The sequence below is a fragment of the Mus musculus genome, chromosome 2 (genome assembly GCF_000001635.26).
Source record: "Mus musculus strain C57BL/6J chromosome 2, GRCm38.p6 C57BL/6J".
Lineage (NCBI taxonomy): Eukaryota > Metazoa > Chordata > Mammalia > Rodentia > Muridae > Mus > Mus musculus.
The window spans coordinates 131,344,350-131,366,591 of NC_000068.7; the positions used below are offsets into that span (position 1 = coordinate 131,344,350).

Sequence of the window (22,242 nt, forward strand, 5' to 3'; positions counted from 1 at the left end):
AGTCTTCTATCCTTAGCATTAAATTCATAAAAATGCAGATTGCACTGAGCTTTCCCCCAAGCAATTCATAACACAGGGTACACTTCCAGTACCCAGTGGCTTCTCTTCCTTAACACTGCAGGCCTGCTTCACTCCCTGAAGTAGATACCACAGAGGGAGGCCTGGAACAAGCAACTAACTCTGGCATGACTATCCTTGGTGGATGGAAAACCCAGGCTGGCTTTCCAAGAGTGGCCAACCCAAAATAAGGCCACTGGCCAGATATTCATGGTCCAGCTGGCACGGAACAAAGTGTCTAGTTCTTACCTCCAGAGCAGAGAAGGTTTATCCAGCTGGCTCTCAAGGACCACACTAGCTGGAGAGCTCACAATGCCTTTTCAACCATCTGACATTCTTTTAAAACCCACAATTTACACGGCACTACATTCTGAGGTCTGAGACGCTCAGAGTATAAGAGTTCCCATTATGTGTCTAGATAAGAAAGAAGTAGAGTAACTACCCAAATTAACTCAAGAAACCATTTCTAAAACGAAAAAATGTTCTTGCTTCAAAAGGCCCATGGTTGTTAAGTAAACTTCCAAGGTAAAAAATTAAGACAAACAATGAGAAAAACTAAAAAACAAACAAAATAGGGGCTGGTGAGATGGCTCAGTGGGTAAGAGCACCCGACTGCTCTTCCAAAGGTCAGGAGTTCAAATCCCAGCAACCACATGGTGGCTCACAACCATCCGTAACAAGATCTGACTCCCTCTTCTGGAGTGTCTGAAGACAGCTACAGTGTACTTACATATAATAAATAAATAAATCTTTAAAAAAAAAAAAAAACAAAATAACTTAACACATAGAAACAGATTCTTTAAGCCTAGTAAGACCTAGTCCTTTCTAGAGGGACATTTATTTACAGCCTGTCCATATCCTTCGTGTGGCTTCTCAAAGTATGCTGAACTGCTACATCTATCATTCTGCCAGGCTTGCTAGCAAGTAAAGAGAAGATCTTACATTTACTTGGGGAAAAAAAGGAAGCTATTTGCCGTGTATGATGGCATTTATCTATAATTCTAGCATTTTAGAAGTAGAGAACGGAGAATCTGGAGTTTGAGGTCATCTTCCAAGTTCAATGCTTGCCAGGGTTACACTAAATACTGTCTCAAATAACAGGAAGGAAGGAAGGAAGGAAGGAAGGAAGGAAGGAAGGAAGGAAGGAAGGAAAGAGAGAGAGAGAGAAAGGAAGGAAGGAAGAAGCAAATCCACTGAGCATCTGAAAGCTTCAGCACGTGATTACAATCTTTCCACACAGGTGTAGGAGGATATTTCGAGCTGGAGGCCAGCCTCATTGACCCAGGGAGACCAAGCCAGCCAGGGCTACACAATAGAGAAACTGTTTCCAAAAGGAACACAAAAGTAATAAATAACAATGGAGTACCGTGAAGAAGGAATCTTGGAGCAAGTCAGATAAGCATTACCTGGCTCCACAACAAACTCTATTGTGTAAGATTTGTTTTTATGGGCATTGGTGTTTTTCCTGTAAGTGTGTCTGTGAGGTGCTGGATCTCCTGGAACTGACTAGCTCACTCCAGCACTCAAAATTAAACTAGTTTATCAAATGATCAAAATGATTTATCAATTGGCCAAACTGCTATGAAGTGCTATAAGCTGCTGGTTTGTCACCTGTAGATCACTTTATTATTAACCTATCACATGATGTAATCCAGGGAACAGACAAGAAACTGGAGGGTTGCTGGGAAAACCAGAGAAAGAAAAAAAAAAAAAACGTCCTATTTATGGCCAATATATCTTAGAAGGATATAAGTATTTTAAGCAAAACTATTGAAGAGGTGTTTCAGACAGGAAAGGCGTCTGCCTCCAAGCCTGATGACCTAAGTTCAACCCCTTGGCCGGGCCCACATGATAATAGAGAACAGATTTCTGTTGGCCTCCAAACATGCCCCATGGCATAGGTATACCACTCACACAAAAATAGATGTAATTTTTAAGTATTAAAATATTATGTTGGGGCTGGAGAGAGATGGCTCAGCGGTTAAGTGCACCCACCGACTGCTCTTCCAGAGGTCCTGAGTTCAAATCCCAGCAACCACATGATAGCTCACAACCATCTGTAATGAGATATGATGCCCTCTTCTAGAATGTCTGAAGACAGCAACAGTGTACTTAGATATAATAATAAATAAATCTTTGGGGGAAAAAAAGAACATTTTAAAAAACCTACTTACTAGCATTTAAAAATAATATGTTAAAATGAAATATAAATTGAAGAAAGTTATAATAATTTTTCATTGAGTTCACTTCCTTTCCAAGTACCAGAACGAGTATTTTTCATTATGTCATTTGGCCCACAGGACAAATAAAGGGAGTATGTGTGTACTATTCCTTTCACCATACAAATGAAGAAACTTCCCATCCTGGGAGTGACAGAACACACTGGTCATCCTGGCACTTAGGGGAGGAGGCAGGGGGACTTCACATTTGAAGTTACATAGTGAGACCACCTCATCTCAAAAAACTAAATGAAAACACTGACATGTCACATGTGAAAAAGTATAGAGAGAGAATTCAGTTCTAACCAGTCTGATGCCAGAATCCAGGTCCAAGAATGCTGGTATTAACATATGAGAAATGCAATGTATTGTAAGGTAAAATATTAATATAATTATCGTAACATTTTAATTTTTTTTTAATGAGATAAATTTTCTATGTGTAGCCCTAGCTGTCCTGGAACTCACTCTGTAGACCAGGCTGGCCTTGAACTCAGAAATCCACCTGCCTCTGACTCCCAAGAGCTGGGATTAAAGGCATTGCGCCACTACTGCCTGGCTTTTTTTGTTGTTGTTGTTGATGGTTTTGTTTTTATTTTTGTTTTTTAATAATAAGACAGGGTTTCTCTATGTAACAGTCCCTGGCTGTTCTGGAACTCGCTGTGTATTCCAGGCTGAGTTGTGGGTTTAAAGGCATGTACTCTCACATCAGGCTTAACTTTTTAACTCTTAAGTGTAGAAAAAAAAAAGAATAAAACAAAAGTGAAATAATTTTCTTCTTAGAAAAAATAAAAGACAAGAGCTCCCTGGCTAAGCTAAAAACATTGGCTGTGCCCTCTGCTCATATATCCTGTAGGCTCTTGAATTTCAGAGCAGATAAGGTTCTTGTCCCTGGCATCATTCTATTGGGGCTAGAGTCAACAACAGCAGTGAGGGGTGGCAGGTAATACTTGAGACAGGCAGAAAGTGCATGCTTTTCACTTGAGACTCTCAGGGACACAGGAGGGACTGGTGGCAGGCAGACAACGTTCATTAAGTTTGGCATTTTGTATGTAAAGATGAAAGGGGGAGCATGCCTGTGTGCTGACAAGGAGAGGCCTGGGTAATACTAGTGATTCAGGAGAGGGGGCACACTCAGGAACTGTGAGTGGTGAAGGACTCAAGGCAGAGAAGGAGGGGCGAGCTCTGTGATGTGAGGAAGGCACAAGCAGGAGACCTAAGGACAGGCCTCTAGAGCTGCTGAGAGGAAGGGAAGGGGCTTCTGTCTGAGATCTTCTAACGGGGGGGGGGGGTGTTTGAGATTTAAAACTTAAATTCTGCAGGTGGTGGTGGCACATGCCTTCAGTACCAGCACCCGAGAGACAGAGGCTAGCCTGCTCTACAGAGCTACTTCCAAGACAGTCAAAGCTACACTGAGAAGTCCTGTCAAAACCAAGAACAAACAAAAGAAAATTCAAGTTCAGCCAGTTGTAGTGGCACACAACTTTAATCCCAGAACTCAGGAGGCAGTGGCTGGTGGACCTCTAAGTTGGAGGCCAGCCTGGTCTAAGGTCCAGGAGCTAAGGCTAGATAGAGAATCCCTGTCACAGAAAAAAAAAAATAACTTATTCTACATTGTGAAACCTAAATCTATCAAATTATAAAAGTTATCCTTTACTAATTTAATGTCTTAAAAACAAAAACAAAAACAAACCTTAAGTCATCCAAGGCAGGGCCATTTTTCCAGTTGCATCCCCCTTTACCTGAGAAATGTTTTATGTGACCTCAAGAGTATAGATATAAAACTGGTTTAAAATCAAATCAAACATTTATTGATAATAAATTTTGAAGAATTTTATTTTAAAACAACTCTGGCCTGGCAGTGGTGGTGCATGCCTTTAATCCCAGCACTCAGGAGGCAGAGGCAGGCGGATTTCTGAGTTCAAGGCCAGCCTGGTCTACAGAGTGAGTTCCAGGACAGCCAGGGCTACACAGAGAAACCCTGTCTCAAAAAAAAAACCAAAACCCAAAAACCAACCTAACAAACAAACAAACAAAAAAACAACTCTGGTGTGCATGATTCTTACCACTAATTAACGACAAAGGGAAATTTGCATATTGACATGGCTATGCTTTGACTCTGCACAGAGAGAGCATCATCATTTTCAGGTGACTGATCTATGGCATCAGTGCTGACATGCTGCTTTACACAGTACAAAACGGAAGGTGTTTAGGATCTATGATGGTTCGCGTTGACTTTCAACTTAATGGGACGTAGAGTCAACATGCAAACACACTTTCTGGATGCGTCGATCAAGGTGCTCCCTGCCCATGTTGGCCTGAAGAGGACTGGGCTGAAAAATAGCCTAGCAGTTAAAAGCACTGGGATTCAATTCCCAGCACCCGCATGGCAGCTCACAACTGTCTGCTACACCAGTTCCAGAAGATCTAAGGCTCGGGCAAGCACTGTGACACACAAACTTGCAAGGAAAACAACCAAAACACACACGACAGGAAAACATTAATTTTGAAAAATAATTTAATGCCTGAATGAATGGCAGTATCCCACAAGCCAGAAGTAAACCGAGCATCAGCACAGGTCCATATCTGCTTCTCAGCTAGACACACTGCAGCCAGCAGCCTCACATACTGCCTTGGACTTCCCTATCATGATACCCTCACGTGGTCAGCCAAACAGACCTTTCCCTGAAGCCATTTTTGTCAGGTATTCTGTCAGAGCAATGAGAAGAATAACTAACAATCTGAAGTTGTTGGAAACCCAACCCCAAGCCAAAATTCAAATAATATATTTCTTTTTTTTTTAAAGATTTATTTATTTATGTATGAGTACACAGTCACTCTCTTCAGATACACCAGAAGAGGGCATCCTATTACAGGTGGTTGTGAGCCGTCATGTGATTGCTGGGAATTGAACTTAGGACCTCTGGAAGAGCAGTCAGTGCTCTTAACCACTGAGTTATCTCTCCAGGCCCAATATATTTCTTTTTGGATGAAATTCAAGTTAGCAACTCAAACAGCTTTTTGTTTGAGTTGTATTTAACCCTGGCTGGCCTTGAACTCACAGAAATCTATCTGTGATAGAAGCCTGCTGCTGCTTCCTGACTATTTGATTTTTTTTTTTTTTTTCAAATTACCACTTCAAGCCAGGTATGGCTGTGGATGCCTTTAATCCCACCACTTGGTTGGTAGAGGCAAGCATACAGATCACTGTGAGGTCTATGCAGTGAGATGGGTCTCAAAAAAAACAAAAACAAAGCCAAAAGATAAATATTTAAACACAATACATTCCGTATTTTGCTCTTTCTTTAAAGTTTTGTTCTTGTTTTGGTTTTGATTAGTTTTTGAAGACAAGGTTTCTCTGTGTAGCCTTGGCTGTCCTGGAACTCACTCTGTAGACCAGGCTGGTCTTTGCTGGGATTAAAGGTGTGAGCCAGCAGCCTGTGTGGGTATGTAAACTTACTTGCCAGAGCAGATGTACTCATCACTGAGCAACCTCTTCAGTCCCAGGTACAGTAATGTTATACTTACATGCTGAGAGGAATGACAGTGGGAAAATAGTAAGCCTGTTTTTCTTTTATTAAACCATTATGTCTTTTGTTTGCTTGAGACTGATCTGTATTATGTAGTCCTAGCTGCCCTGGAATTCAAAGAGGTCCACCTTGCTTCTCCCTCCTGAGTGCTGAGGTTAAAGGCGATCACCATACACCCAGCTTTTAATGTTTCTGTAGGTTCATAAAACTTTCTATGTTCAGAAAAAAAACAGAAACAAACAAACAAACAAAACAAACAAAACCACGGTGATTGTAAGGGACAATAGCCTAGAGTCTGACCTGAGGCTATTCAGGCCACATTCCCTGGCAGAGTGTACTACAACAGCATGTGAGGTACCAGGCCTACCAAAGCAAGGCTGCAGGGAAGTCCTGTGTGATACCAACACATCGAAGATCTATTACGTGTTTGGTTGCGAATTATTATTATTTTAGCAGGGTCTCGTCAGGATCTCTTGTATCCCAGACTGGCCTCAAATTCACTATATAGTCAATCTCCCAAAGGGAGATGGATTACAGGTATGGGCCAGCAAATCTAGTTAATTCCGTCCAAGGGATCAAATCCAGGGTGTTGTGCATGCTAAGCAAGTACTTCGTGTTTGGTCCCTTGAATTAATTTCTGATCACTTAACATTCAGAAACTTTTGATTGCTAATGTTTGTGACTCCCACAGTTATGCAATCCCATATTGGATTGTGACCCACAGTTCACGAAAGAAAGATGCATAAAGCAAGAATTTCATTAAGAATAATGGATTGTCATCCAACCAGTGGAAACTTTCCTTCAAATTAAAAGCAAATGTTTCAGGCAGAGTCTATACATAAACAGATGTTGTGGAGGTTTACATGTCATTTTGTACTGAAATTTTACCAGGGATGAAAATATATGTGACTCAAAAATAAGTAATCTTGAAGAGAATCTTAAAGAAAACTGAACCCACTCAATTATTCATATATAAACTGCATTTTTTTTACCTCCACTATTTTGAATCAAAAGATCATAACAAAAATATTTCAAAAATGTGCTTTTTCACTCTACAAAATTAGAAGGGTAAAAAAGAAACAAAAATATCATTATCCAACTAGAGTAATAACTATCTTCTAAAATTCAAATAATCTTGCTTAAAACAAGATAACAAGGAAAAGTTTGTTGTTTATTGAGACAAGGTCTCATTCTGTGTTATGGCCTGGAAATTACTATGTAAATCAGACTGGCCTTGAAACCACAGAGATCCTACTGCCTCTTCCTCCCAAGTCCAGAGAAGGCATTTTCGGCCACACCTGCCTATCTTAAATACCTCTTTTTAACTGTCTAAGTGAACACACCCTATCAAGTTAAAGCCTATGGAACCCAGCAGCGCTTCCTAGCCTCTTTGGGGACGGAGAAGGGGGGAACCAGGAGCAGGGGCGAGGGGGAATGAAGACAAACAATGGAGGAAAAAAGGGGTGCTTTCTGATAAGTCATGTAAGATGATCTGTTCAGCTAGGCTGCACAACCAAACACACAAAAATTCAGATCAAAGCTAGGGTGCATACCACGGTAATATTTAGGTAATATCCTTTGCCAAAGCATTAAGGGGTGCGGGGCGGGGGCGGGGAGGGCGACGACCGGACTGACAAGAAGGTGGAAAGAACCTGCTAGACCACCTCTTATTAGAGCAGAAAGGCAAGAAACATAATCTGTCTGTATGGAAGAGTGGGGAAAGCAGTGCCCTAGATATATTGGGAGTATTCCTATAGATAGGTACACAAGCACAAAGACCTATTATCATGAACTAAGCCCAGAAAACAATGTTCAGGATGCCGGCGTACCGCCGCTACGTAAATAGATCACCATTAATCGTAAAAGAAAGTGTTCTAAATATACAGAGACATAAGAATGCAGACTCACACTTTCAATGAACAGACCCACTGGTTTTACAATGAGAAACAACGAAACACCAAAAGACCTGTTATCTGAAATAACACCAGAGACGAAGGGGTAAAGATGAAGTTATCTTTACACCTCTTTTCCTTCTGCCCTTTACGACGATCTCAGACGGTCTCATTTCACAGGACACACACCACTAAGGTCTCCGGAAACAAAGCAGGGTCACTAATTCTCTGGCCTGTGGGTGCACGCACGCCCCCCACCCACAAATGATGAGGCCGCCATATGACTTTCATTAATAAATAAGCCAACCAGAGAGGTCTCAGTGTGCCTTGCACGGTGTGACAACCAGGCACGAGACAAGCACCACAAAAGAAGGAGTGGCTCGGGACCAGAAAACCACTGCCACACCGCACCCCCCGAGACCAGCGTCGGTCCCCACCACCGACGCAGAGGCAGCGGCTCCTCCATCCTCCGCCCATCCCGCCTCCCCCGCCCGGGCCCAGCCCGAGGTGACCTCCGGGTGACAGCCCGCGCCGCCCTTTGTGCCTGTATGTGGGGACTAACCCACGGACCCCGGTCTCGGAGGGGGTGCGAGGCCGGCGCGCTGCCCTCAGCATCCCAGAGCCGGACCTGCGGAGCCTGCGCTTCAGCCTCAGCCGCGCGGCGCTCAGGCCCAGCCCTCCCCTCACTCACCCGGGCGACGGGCAGCGGGCGTGCGGGCGGCGGCGCCCGGAGTCAGCTTCTTGCGGTGAACTGCTAGAGCCGCGTCCGTGAGTCCGAGCCGCTGAGCTGGCGGTAGCGACTGCTTAGCTGCGGCCCCGGCGAGGGGCGGGCCCGGCGGGGGAGGGGCGGCGCCGCGCCTCTCATTCATGCCGCGGGGGCGGGGTGTGGGACCCGGATGCCCGGGCAAGTCCCGCCTCCTCACTGAGGGCGCGCGGCTTCATTGTCGGCAAGTGCGCAGGCGCGGCGTCCCTTCCGCTGGGCTACTGGCTGCTCTAGAGGATTGATTCGTGATGCCCAGCTATAAGGTTCATATCTTCTCCGCTGTGTAGTGTTTTCCGTGTATGTGGACGTTCGTAAGAGTTAAAAAAGTAAAGCTTCGCTTCTCGTAGCATCCGGCCCAAGAGTCCTCAAAGGTGAGGTACCCCTAGTTAGATCTTCCACCTGCTGCGCCTGTACAGACAGTGGAAGGAAATATATTTAAGAAACAGTGTGTCCTTTATTTAATTACATCTACTCATTACTCTCGACCCCCAGCTCCTATTCTACACTACAGACAAACTGACTCAGGATTTGGGAGCACTGAGCCCTTGCCTAAATTCTAGCAGGTCAGCGAAAGCATGCAGGAGTTCTCATAGCTACCACTGCTAAAACGGATTAGCAGAGGGTGTGGGTACCGCACCTCAGGCCTCCCTCCCTTAACTTCCCATTTCCCTGGGAGGTATTTCCCCCCCCCCCCCCGCCCCCAATCCTTCTATAAACCATAACTAGTTTGTGACTTTAAATTCATCATGGAAAATGCCCACCAGCCCATTCCTCCAGCTTTAGTAAACCATACATTTCCTAGGAAAGGGGAAGTAAGAAGGACTCAGAATGTTTAATCACAGACCCTCGACCCAACTTCCTCTCTCTCCAAATCAGGCCAACACCTGTGAGCTATTTCCCTTCTCTCCTCCCCACCTCTCCCCTGCCCTCCTCTTCCCTCCTCTCCCCCTCCTTCCCCCGCCCCCCTTCTACCTCTGCTCTCAGGATCCCTGCTGTGTTGTTGCCAGCTTAAAAGTCCTACCTAATTCTGTCACCTTGGCACATAGGCTAAGGCAGATCAGTACCGACATTAGGGTACAAAGCTTTCATATTCTTGGTCTCTTGTTCAAGGAATTGAAATAAAAGCTCTCACCGATGTGTAAAAGTAGCAAGAAAATTTAGTTGAAGCAAAGCAAGGGGGGGGGGGGGAGCAGCAAAGCAAAATAAAAAAAAAAAGAAAGAAAGAAATATTCAGGACACACTACAACGGAGCTGCAGGCCACGTGAGTGAAGATACTCAAGGGCTTGGATTACTATCTCAGGCTTTCTTTTACTGCATTCAAGAGAAGTGTCGCACAAACTAGAGTTGTCCGGGGAGAGGTTACCCCAGTTGAAGAATTACCTCCTTCAGGCTGGACTGAAGGCACCTCTGTGGGGCATATGCTTGATTAATGATTGATGTGGGAGGACCCACCCCTTGTAAGCATATCACCTGCCACCGACTGTAAACCTATACACACCAGGAATCTCCTTTGGAAAATATGTCAGTGGTTGTACTGGCTAGAGCTTTATGTCATATCCACACAGCTAGTGCTATCTGGGAAGAGAAGCCTCAATCGAGAAGATGCTTCCATTAGATTGCTTGTAGGTGAGTCTGCAGAACATTTTCTAGATTACTGGTTGACATGAGAGGGCATGAACCACTGTGGGTGGTATCACACCTGGCCAGGTGGTCCTGGTTGCTATGAGCAAGCCATAGGGCGCAAGCCAGTAAGCAGCACCCTTCCATGGCCTCTGCACCAACTCTTTCTTTCTAATCCCTCCTTTGAGTTCTTTTCTGACTCCCCTCAATGATGGCCTATTTATTACCTGTAAATGTAAGCCAAATAAACCCTTTCCTGCCCAAGTTGTTCTGGTCATGGTGTTTTATCACAGCACTAGGGGAGCAAACTGAAACAATGGTCTTGCTGGGAACAGGATTAGAGCTACTACACTGATCTGTCAGTCGAGACCTGCCCACTGGTGCAATAGCAATGACCATTGTGGTTTAGCTGAATACTTTCTGATTGGACTTGAGGCCTGCCTCACAGGGAGGAATTCATACTTGATACTGTAAACTTGGTCAAAAGCAAGTGGCTGGGGAGGTCACAGACCCTAGGGGCATCTAAGTACTGTTGTTCTGCTAAATGTTCATATTGTTAAGCTGCATCCTAAATATTTATATGTGTAACCATAGATTAGTGCTGATCCCAAGATTGGACAGAGAACCTTCTGTTTGCAGTGGCAGCAGTTAGTGCAGAGATCCATAAGTGGTCAGAGAACTAAGAATAAGTGACTATTGGATGCTTAGTCCTAAACAGGACATCTATTATGACCCCAAGGCTCAGGGAATATCATGTAGGAGGGGCCAGAAGAATGCAGAGCCAGTGGTGGGAAGGAATGTCGTGAAATGCTTTCTTCTGAGTGTGACACAGTCATGGCATTTGTGACCCTGTGCTTACCTGCGTGAGATTTAGCCAGTGAGCATCCTGGCATGGGTGGAGGGGGATTCACATCCCACCCCACCGCAACTGAGAAGCTCTTGGTAGTTGACAGCTGCTGGGAAATCAATTTTCTTTAGAAATACGTCTGCTAGTATGTTGCCTATGATCCAGTGAATGATACCCTACCTACACTGTTGTGGGGAGTACTTAATTAGGCTCAGTGAGGGGAGAGAGAAGAAGGAGAAGGGGAGGGAGGGGGAGAGGGAGAGGATGCATGTAGGTGGGAAGGAGATGGACTGGGGAGTTTAAGGGATGGGAGAAATTGAGGGGTGGATATGATCTATATACATGTATGAAACCATCAAAGAATAAGTAAAATATACTGCAAAAAACCCCACAAAACTCCCTTGTTTGGGGTCATCTGAAGACTCTTCCCTGGATGTCTGTCTTGTTGGATGTGGCAGCCCTGTGTTCTGTGTTTCCCAGTTGAGCTGTCTCTACTGATGAGGCTCCTCTCCGAGCACTAGAAGGGCATATTCTCCCCCTCTCTCTGAGGTCTGGTCATGTTGTCTCTGAAATGATGACCTGTCCCTGCTGATGCTCTCTTGCCTTAAGCCTGAGAATGGCCCTCCATGGTCTTGAGGCCCTCTCTCCTAATAAAGCTTATTCTGAATCAGTCTGCGGAGACCACTTCCTCCCTTGCCCCTTAAACCAGGACGCTGGGGGTGATCCCCTCCCTTCCTGCCTTTTGGACCCAGGCTTGCTGATGGCACCTTTCACTTTGGCACAAAGCAGACCTCCTCACCTTTCCCCTGGGCTGCTCAGACTCTGCAGCCCATTCTCATGCAAACCTATCGTCTCTCTCTCAAGCTCTCTCTTTAAAACTGATGTGCCTGTGCCACTCTGCTGTCTGGCTTTCTCATTTGCTCTTCCCAGTCTGGCACTTGAGCCTCATTTTGCAGCTGTTTCTAGAGCAGCACAGCACCTTTTCACTCCGCAACTGTTGCCGCTGGTCCCTCTCCTAGAAAAGCAACACTTATCTAGCAACACAGGAAAAAAAAAAAAAAAAAAAACCTGTTTCCTTTTTTAAATGCACAGAGAATTTTTAGAGCACCGGAAATGCCCTGAATGACACTATTATGATGGCAAACACAAGTCACACATTTGTGCAGACCTGTAGAATGGATGTCAACAAGAGTGAAGTATGGATTCTAGATGGTAATGATATACCAGTGACGGGTCATCAGCTATAATGAATATTCCACTGCAAAGCTGGAGGTTGGGGATGGAGGAAGCTATTTAAGGCCCAACTTCCCAAACCGTGGGTAGTGATCCACACTGAATGTAGGGGTCATGGAAAAACCCACAACAGTCAACGGTTTCTGAATATGCAGTAGCTGAAAATCCATTCAAAAGCCAGCACATGAGTCTGGGCTATTTCTGGCATCCCTAACCCGTGTTGCCTTGGGCAGCTTCACTGAAGTCTTTGTTTGTTTGTTTGTTTGTTTGGAGACAGGGTTTCTCTGTGTAGCCCTGGGCTGTCCTGGAAACTCTCTCACAAGACCAGTCTGGCTTTGAACTCAGAAACCCGCCTGCCTCTGCCTCCCAAGTGCTGGGGTTAAAGGCATGTGCCACCACTGCCCGGCTTCACTAAAGTCTTGATTCTGAACACACAACACCCAACAGTTTCTGAAATGGCCTTATGCATACATGTAACATACATGTAACATTTGGTACTACGTCTTTATGCAACATGACAGTGTCAATACTAATAATCATAAAAAGAAAATAGCAATCAGGCTTCAGGATAGCTCAGTGGGTACTTGATATACAAACTTGATGACCTGAGTTTGACCCCAGGACCTCACAGAGGAAGAAAACAGACTCCCGAATGTGGTGCTCTTATCTCCATATACATGCGTTGACACGAGCACACACTCTCATTTTCACACATACACCATAATACATATGCACACAAGAATGATAAATTTTAAAAAATGAAGAAATCAGTAAAAATGTTGAAGAAGTTCTGTGTCTTATAAAATCAAATATTAGGCCAATCTTTATTCCTATCTATTAATAGTGTCTATGGTGTTAGGGGAGGGGTATTCACACACCATGATGTGTGAATGCATGTCAAGGATAACTTTGGGAATCCGTTCTCTCCTGCATTACAGACAGGTTCTAGGTATCAAGTTCAAGTTATCAGGTTTGTATAGCAAACACCTTTACCCACTAAGCCATCTCCAAGGCTCCCTTAAGATCAATTCCTTATATAAAACACATCATTGTAGTATGCAAACTTACTTTTGTCCTTAATAAGTGGTACAATTCCATGTGTACCAAAGAATTGTTTTAAAATAATTGTTGTGATTTATTATCAATAGTGTTGAAGTGGTGTGCTTATATATCTGCACAGATTATGTACCTATTTCGTGGGATTGCATAAAAAAATCTTAGGCAAGAAGGGATTGTGAGTGAGAAAAGTTTAAGAAATCTTGGTATAAGAAAAATCTTTGTAGTTTCCTCTTATTTTTACTGTGAACCAAAAATTAATCTTTTAAAAAACAGTTTATTTTATTATACAGTGTGTCTGTGTGTTGAGGGTTGGTCCTTTGCTATATGCTGTAATGCTAAATATTGGTCCCCAAGGCCTGGCTGCATACAGGATGAGAGAATCTACTGTAGACCCAAGTGACTCTATGTGACCACGCCCCCAAGTTATCCCTGATTGGTAAATAAAAATGCCTACCGCCTATAGCTGGGAAGAATTGTGTTAGGCTTGGCTTAGGGTTCCCAGGCTTGGACCATGAGGAGAACCATGAGGAGAGAGAGAAGGTGGGAGAGAGGAGGAAGTAGCCATGGGTTAGGGGAGTCATGAAAGCACGGCCATGAGGGCTGGCCAATTGAAGTTAAGAGCAGCCCAGACAGAACATGGTAAATTATAATTTGGGGTTATTGATGGGAAAATAGAGTCTAATAGCCCAGCTGTAGTGCTGATTAAGACTTATTATAAATATGAACATTGTGTCTTTTATTGAGGAACTGAATGGCCAAAGACAGGGTAGAAACCCTGGATTTAGATGAACTAACTTTCTTTCTTTCTTTCTTTCTTTCTTTCTTTCTTTCTTTCTTTCTTTCTTTCTTTCTTTCTTCCTTCCTTCCTTCCTTCCTTCCTTCCTTCCTTTCTTTCTTTTTCTTTCTTTCTTCCTTTCTTCCTTTCTTCCTTCCTTCCTTCCTTCCTTCCTTCCTTCCTTCCTTCCTTCTTTCCTTCCTTCCTTCTTTGCTTCTCTCTCTTTCTTTCTTTTTTTGAATAAATAAAAAGATCATATTATATTTTGTTATTTGTTTATTTATTTGAAGGTCCAAGTGCATTGAGAAGTGCCTGTGGAGGCCAGAAGAGGTCATCAGATCCTTTGGAGTTGGAATTATAGGCAGTTTTTAAGTCATCTAACATGCTATTGGGAATTAGATTGCAGTCCTCTAAAAAAGCAGCAAGCATGTTTTAACTGCTGAGTCCTCTCTCCAGCTTGTGTGCATCTTTTCCTTAGTTTTTATTTATTTGTTAGCAGTTGTATACATATACACAGTGTATTATGATTAAGTATTTTAAAACACATTTTATTCTTGCTATTGTTGTTGTTGCTATTTTAGTCTGGGTCTTACTGTGCAGCTATAGCTGGCCTGGAAATTGCTATGTAGACCAGGATGGCCTAGAATTCACAGAGATCTTCCTGCCTCTGGCTCCCCAGTGCTGAGATTACAGGTGTGTGCCACCATTCTGGGCATAAAATGTTACTTTTAAATGATGTCTTTTTGTTTCTACCCACTGACAAACACTCCCACCCACTCCCACCTTCTTTGAGAATCTCCACCTGTACCCATTTCTGTCTTGGCATTGGGTACCCTTTGAAGTCTCTACTCAGTTGCATATTGTCTCTCCCACAGACTGTGAACATTTCAGTTGCAGAAGCAGGAGTGTCTTCTCAGGACACGTATGTCCTCAGTCTGGTGAACAGTGGATATATGGTGGTTGTCTGGGGAGGTGATGTTTGCTGGTAGCTCAGAAAGGTTCCATAGAGAAGAAGGCTGAGTTATTTTTCTCTTAGCCCCCACACGCTTGTTCAAACACATGAGTCTATGTGGGCTATACGTAGCTATAGCATAAGGCAAAATACATTTAGTCCAACTTCAGAACTTCTCATAGTCTATAACACTCTCAAAAGTCCAAAGTTCTAAGTCTCCTCTGAGATTCATGCAATCTCTTAACTGTGAAATCAAGGCAGTGGTGGCACATGCCTTTAATCCCAGCACTTGGGAGGCAGAGGCAGGCGAATTTCTGAGTTTGAGGCCAGCCTGGTCTACAGAGTTGAGTCCCAAGACAGCCAGGGCTACACAGAGAAACCCTGTCTTGAAAACAAACAAACAAACAAACAAAACAAAACAAAACTGTGAAATCAAAATAAAAAGACTATGTACTCCCAACATCACAGGATAAACATTACCATTACAAAATGTCATAGTGAGGAAACACTGGACCAAACCAAGACAGGAAACTAGCTGGGCAAACTCCAAATGCTGCACCTCCATGTCTAATGTCAAAGCACTCTTCATATCTACAACTCCCTTCATCTTTGTTGACAGTAACAACTTCTTTCTCTCAGGCTGGTTCCATGCTCTGTTAAGCAACTTTTTACAGCAGGTATCCCATGCCTCTGGCACTTCTAATATATTGGGGTATCCAAGGCAACTTCAACTGTACAGCTTCTTGTTCCAATATTTAGGATCCACACATGATTTTTTGGGTTCCTCCAAAGAGCTTGAGTTACTTTTCCAGCTCTGCCCTCTGTAGCACTCTAGGCTCTGTTTGACTCCACTCCACTGCTGCTGCTGTTCTTGGTGATCATCCCATCTTACTGGCTTCTCCTATATGCTAAGGTTTTCTGCTGCAATAGGCTTTACCAATAGCCTCTCATAGGCTCCCTTCATGGTACCAAGCCTCAACTTCTTTGCATGGCCCCTTCAATCCTGGGCCATCAACTGCAACTGAGACTGCACCTTCACCAATGGCCTTTCCTGGACTCTCACAGTGCCAAGCCTCAGTTTCTCTCTATGAGACCTTCATACCTTCAAAATCAGTACCACTTGGGTGACCCATACATTACCAAGACTAGATTTTATCTCAGCAAACACTTCCCAGAAGATTTCACCTCAATGATGTTGGTTTCATCTTAATCACTGATAATATCCAAGCTCCAATTAACCAGCATCATTTGTCCCTTCTGTCCTTGACTGGAAAGCCAGAACCACATGACTGAAGCTGCTGAGTTCTGCTGCTTGCTGGGGCTGGAACATGACCCCCTTGTTCTATTACATTATCACTAGCTTTTCTGTTTTCCAACTCCTTCACTGCTTAAGTTTGGAGTTCCTAGAACTTGCTTTGTAGACAGATCTTGAACTCTGAGATCTTCATGACTCTGTCTCCTGAATGCTATGATTAAAGGTGTGTACCACCATGCCTGGACCTAAGCTGTTCATGGCCACTATGCCTCAAGATCCAGATCAAAAGCTTGTGTCATCCCATGTCAATTTGACACACAGTCATATCTCCTTGTGTTCAAATGAGAGCAATAACCAGGCCATAATTATATAACTACTCATTGTTCAACTAGCCCCAAAGTCATCACCCCCTTAATCTATTTTCTTGAACACAGTATTTAGCTGCATTGCACCTCCTGGTGACCCTTTAATAATTGAACCATACATTTTACATTTTTCCTTTCTAAATTTGCTACACTTGGTCAAAACACTCTTTGTGAGAGTATACCAGAGGACAAAGTCTATGCTGGAATTTTTTGAGACTTCCTTTGTTAATGCAATTAATGTGAATCTCTTCACCTAAACCTCAGGCAAACTCTTCAGAAGAAGGCAGAAGAACAGCCACATCTTCATCAAAACATCATAAGAATGATCTCCAGGCAACATACTAAACTTCCTCTCCTCTGAAACCTCTAGAGCAAGGGCTACACAGTTCAAATCACCCTCAGCACCAATGTCTTTCATATTTCTACTAGGATGGACCATTAAACCCCATGTAAAGCATTCCACTGCTTCCCACAGATCCAAATCCAAAGCCCCCAAATCCACATTCCTCCAAACAAAAACATGGTCAGGCCTCTCACAGCCTGAAATTCGTACCCTAGTCCCTGGTACCAATTTCTGTCTTAGTTAGGGTTTCTGTTGCTGTGAAGAGACACCATGACCAAGGCAACTTTTTTTTTAAAGAGCATCATTTAACAGTTTCAGAGGTTCAGCCCAGTATCATCATAGTGGGAAACATGGCAGCTTTCAGGCAGACATAGTGCTAGAGAAGGAGCTGAGAGTTCTACATCTTGATCCTAAGGCAGGCAGAAGGAGACTGTCCTCCAGACAGCAAGGAGGAGGGTCTCAAAGCCCATCCCCACAGTGACATTCTTATTCCAACAAGGCCACACCTATTCCAACAAGGCCACATCTCCTAATAGTGCCACCCCTTGGGCCAAACATATTCCAACCACCCATGAGGTTAGAAAGAAAGTCTCTCTGAGACAGGGCAACCTCACAATGTCCACAACATAAGTTAGGATTGTACTTCTTTTTCTGTAGAAAAGGACTGTCTTTTATCTTGGAGGAGAATTAGAGATTTTGGTCTCCTGGTATGTCTGATTAAAGAGTCACTTGCCCATTTGTGATTCTATTTGCTTAATGATATGTAGGATCTATTTACTTCAGCCACCATTCCCAAGTGTCCCCACTTATCTAGGCTATCTGGACTTCTTGGTCCACATGATGAACAGGGGAGAGGTAGGGAAGACTTCACTGTGTAGGTCTACGGTGATTTCTATTGCCTTGTTATAGTCTAAATGTGTCTCCTGAAGTTCCCAAGCTAGATGGAGTCTTAGTAGCTAATACAGCAGTTTGGAGAGGTGGTTGCTGGAGGTAGTAGATCACTGGTGTGTGTTTAGAGTGTAAAGTCTCACCTCATTTCCAGTTTGCGCACTCTGCTTTGTGCTTGCAGTAAACCATGTGATCTCTCAGCTCCCTCTCCCACCGTTACACTTCCCAGGCACAGAGAACTCTCAGCCCTGGGGAGCTGTACACCTGAATACACACTCCCTTCTATCAATTGCCTAGTCATGGTGTTTTACTAGAGCAACAGAAAAGTAACTAATACAGTCACTAGAAAAATGTCTTCCTTATAGTCACTTGACTGTGTAATTATTCAGAGTTCTTAATGATCCCTTCAAGGGTCAGGTATGTAATGCTTTAACCTCTTAGGCTGGGCCAGCTGAATAAGCCCATCGTTTAAGTGAGAGCCAGGTAGTATCTTTTCGGATTCCCCAAGTCCTTGCATTCTAAGAATTTGAAGAAAAAAAAAATCCCTCCTGAGGGTGCTTCTCCCCTTGAAGGCCACGTGGACATCTTGCTAGTTATGACTCTTGTATCTAGAGAGAGTAATTGTTTCAAAGGTGAATCTAAGCAGTTTGTGTCACTCCTGGAAGGAAGATTGTCTCATTGGTTTTCTGCATCTGTAGCTGGCCTGGTCTAGGAAGCTCCCAAATATGACCCTGACCATACTATGCTTCCAGAATTCTGAGTTCTTTTTAGATGACTGGGCAGGCCTGTGCATATACCAAGAAAGCAAGGTGGTTTGTTGATGGTTGGGAAAAGAGGCTCCCTCTTTCCCTATCTCTGAAGGTCTTCCATTTGAACTCAACCCAAGAACCAAGTAGGAAGATGAGGCCATGAGTTCACTCAGTGTAAGGTATGTGTACATGACTGAAGCATTCCCAATGGGGAGGAATCCTAAGCACACATGTGCATGATGTCTTTGGGCCAGGCTGTGCACCACACCACACCACACCACCACCACCACCACCACAATTTCTTCCTCCCTGAATTTTCCACCCAACTCATGGCCTCATCTTCCTACTTGGTTCTTGGGTTGAGTTCAAATGGAAGACCTTCAGAGATAGGGAAAGAGGGAGCCTCTTTTCCCAACCATCAACAAACCACCTTGCTTTCTTGGTATCCGCACAGGCCTGCCCAGTCATCTAAAAAGAACTCAGAATTCCGGAAGCATAGTATGGTCAGGGTCATATTTGGGAGCTTCCTAGACCAGGCCAGCTACAGATGCAGAAAACCAATGAGACAATCTTCTAGGAGTGACACAAACTGCTTAGATTCACCTTTGAAACAAATACTTGTCTTCTTGTGGATTCTCCAAAGAACTGACCCTGAAATGGGGATATAGATGCAGAGGATTTATTTGGGAAATGATCTCAGGATACAGGCATGAAGAAACCAGGAGAGGGAGGGAATGAAGACAGGAAAGAAAATGCATTCATGGTCCAGTTACTGCTGGGCCCAACTGGGACTCAATCCTTCTGGGAACTTAACTAAGCATCTTTGTGGAACAGCCCCCAGCATCATTTTCCTGGGTGATGATGAGGCTAACTCTAGCCTCCACTGACTTCCATCTCTCCTTTGAGTGCAGATGACCATCTGTGGAAGCCAAGCAAGCTGTCCACCTCAGCTCCCCTAGCTATTGGCGACGCTGCTCCTGCAACTGACACCACCCTTGGTATACCACCATAGCCACAATGTCTTCCTCCTGATTTTCCACCCAACTGTCATGGCCTTTTTTCCTACTTGATTCTTGGGTCAAGTTCAAATGGAAGGAACTGGAGTGGGATGCACCTATCACCCACAGCTTACTTAACAAAAGGGAACTTTGGTAGGTTTCTTCTTCCTCCAATTCAGTCTGTCTAACCTACCCACATAGCTCCCAGTCACCAGCAGCTCGTTCCAAAACAAAGGAAAGGGGAGACAGGGGAAGAAAGCAGACAGCTGTCTGACCATTCTCCAGCCGTTGCAGCATCCCTCTAGGCAGGTGTCCACCATCCCTGGGTGTTAGCTCTTCCATCGTACATGATTGAAATGGAAAGGTAGCCCTTTCTGTCTTCAGGAGTTGGCTTACACAAGGCCCAAGAAAAGACTGTAAGGGAACAGGATCTCCAGGGAGACACTGCTCTCATCTCAGGTCTGAGGCTTTACTCCTAGGTATTTCTTACTTGCCTGCTTGTCATCCCAGCAGCTCACAAGAAGGGAAATCCTGAGCATATACTTCTTTGAAATAGCACTGGAGTTTTGTCCCCTCCCCAGTATCCAGACTAAGGTAATAAAATTAGAGAGTGGAGGGGAACGTGAGTTCAAGAGGACAGAGAAAACAGAAGGGTCGGTTGCAAAACATTTTAGAGTCTAGGACACAGGAATGGATGATAATTGACTCAGGGACTCCAAGAAAGCTGAGACCCAAGGAAAATTAAGAACAGCCTCATTTGCATGGAAAAGGGGGTGAAATAGGAAGAGAAGATTTGCATTAAGTTTTATTTTAGATGCCTTTGGATTGAGCAAACTGAAATCAGGAAAACCGGGTGAGAGGTGCTTGTGAAACAGTTGAAGTATTACTTATTGTGGTATTTTTAACGAGATCTCCCCCCGCCCCTTAGTCTCTGGCATTTGAATATTTGGTCCCTGGTTGGTGGCACTCTTTGGGAGGCTTAGAAGATGTGGCCTTGTTAGAGGAAGTATGTCGCTGGAGGTGGATTTTGAGAGTTACAAGAGTTACAGTCCAGCCTCTCTGCTTCATGCTTACCATGAAGGGAGTGAGCGTTCAGCACCCTGCTCCAGCTTCAATGCCTGCTGCTTGTTAAGCCCGCTTCCCTGATATGATGTACCCTTGTCCCTCTGAAATCATGAACCAAAATAAAATCTCCTTCTAGTTGCTTTGATCATGGTGTTTTGTCGCAGCAACAGAACAGAAACTAAATACAGTTGACATGTCCTCTACCTAACACTGCAGACCCGTCCTCACACTCCTACCCTCCAGCCCAGAGCAGAGAGCTGGCTGGATGTTTAGCCCCTGGAAAGGATGAAGTTTAGAGGATTCATGGGCTAGGGCACCAAGCACAGTTTAGGATGAAGGTACTCTGTTGAGAACAGTGATATGGACTAGAGAATAGTTCCTCATTGCTTCCCAAGTCACCAGCATGAACCCTCCACCTCCCCTCTGTAGGAATTATGATCAGCCAATTAAAAACTAATGATATGATCAAAATGCACTGTATATGCATACAATTATTAAAGAATGAATAAAAGTTTTTAGAAGAACTAACAATATAAGTATTAGAGATTTCAATAAGTAACCCTTGACTTCTCCATGATGTTCAGGGTGGGGGAATTTAACTCTTGTTTTCAAGACTTTTCAAAAACTTTTCAAGATTTTACCCACCTCTTCCCTGTCTTCCTACCTTCCTTCCATTCCTCTCTCCTTTGTTTCTTCCTTTTTATTTTTTTAGTGGAGCTGGGGGTCGAACCCTACCATTGATCTATGTTCCTAGTCTTGATCTGCCCAATTATTTTTAAGCAGGATCTTACTAGGTGGCCCAGACTGGCCTCAATTTTATGATTGTATCTCAGTCTCCCAAGTGCTATGATTGTGGGGGTGTAGACATGCCCTGCCAGACTTATGCTCTTAGTCAGGAGGGGACTGCCAAAGACAGTTATATTTCTTTTCTGCCTGATGTAACAAAATGCTTTCCAAGTGCCACCTTGATGGAAGGACTTATTTGACTCAGTTAAATGAAATATAGTCCATTTCCAAACCCAGTCCTAAGAGTGAGTGGGCATGTTTGCCCACTTGGCATTTTCAAGCTCAATTATATTGGGGGTCTTAAGTGAATGGTGCCCCCGTTTGAATTCTGATCCCAGTCATATGGCAGAAGGACAGTTATGGACATTTTGGCCGCATATCTTTCAGAGCCTGATCACATCAGGAGTGTGTGGACATGTTAGCCACCATGATATTTCTGAGCCCTTCTGTGCACCACCCACCCCCATGCCATTCCCAAGTCTGGTCATATGGGAGGGTTGTGTGAGCACATTGGCTCCTATGTCATATCTGAGCCCAGTCACTTGGGAGGGTACATGGACATGTTGACCCAATAGCATTCCCAAGCCCTGTCATGTTGAATGGTATTAATCCACATGTGATTTATGAACCTAGACATGAGGAGCATTATATGGGATGGCTAGTCTTGGTTGCCAATTTGATTACATCTGGAATTAACTAAAACCTGTTGGATTTTTTCTTAATTCAAACACTTGAAGCAGGTAGATCCATCTTTAATACAGATCTTTTGAGGAGGGAAGATCCATCTGTAATCTAGACCACACCTTCTGCTGACAACCTATAAAAACGACATGGAAGACAGAAGATTC

General features: G+C 43.9%; 1 protein-coding gene and 1 long non-coding RNA gene across 2 annotated transcripts in view; one reads left to right on the plus strand and one right to left on the minus strand.

Moving 5' to 3' along the window:
* Positions 1-8,543, minus strand: part of Rnf24 (ring finger protein 24) — a 54,405-nt gene extending 45,862 nt beyond the window's left edge. The window contains exon 1 of the mRNA NM_178607.4: positions 8,387-8,543. The gene's annotated coding sequence lies outside the window, so the exon portion shown is untranslated. The remainder of the gene's footprint in view (positions 1-8,386) is intronic.
* Gm30590 lies at positions 8,483-19,589 on the plus strand. The gene is made up of 2 exons (XR_374984.2): positions 8,483-8,829; positions 19,457-19,589. It is a non-coding gene; the product is annotated as a predicted gene, 30590 (long non-coding RNA).
* The last annotated feature ends 2,653 nt before the right edge of the window (positions 19,590-22,242 follow it).